Source organism: Notamacropus eugenii, chromosome 1, assembly GCF_028372415.1.
Source record: "Notamacropus eugenii isolate mMacEug1 chromosome 1, mMacEug1.pri_v2, whole genome shotgun sequence".
Lineage (NCBI taxonomy): Eukaryota > Metazoa > Chordata > Mammalia > Diprotodontia > Macropodidae > Notamacropus > Notamacropus eugenii.
Genome location: NC_092872.1, coordinates 335,208,996 through 335,209,370, shown reverse-complemented (window position 1 = coordinate 335,209,370; position 375 = coordinate 335,208,996).

Below are 375 nucleotides of genomic sequence, written 5' to 3'. Positions count from 1 at the left end.
TCAGACAAACTGAGACCTAGGAAAGACCTTCCTTAAAAAGGCCAAGGTCTCCCACTGCCTTGGGGGTCAATTTCAGTCATCCTGACCTATATCTTGCCACTAGACCTGGATGATTCTGGAGGAGAGAGTGAGGCTGATGACTTTGTCCAGTTTTGCCTCTCTTAAATCCAATTCATTTACAAGTCAAGACATCATCCTGATGTCACTGGCCCTTTTCTAGAATGCAGGACAAACAGCAACAAAAATAATTATTTTACATATGAGATCCAAAGATGTTAAGTAATTTATCTGCCCAAGATCACACAGACAAATGGTAGAGCCAAAATTTAAATACATCTTCTGAATATAGAACATATAAAAAAGCAATTTATATCA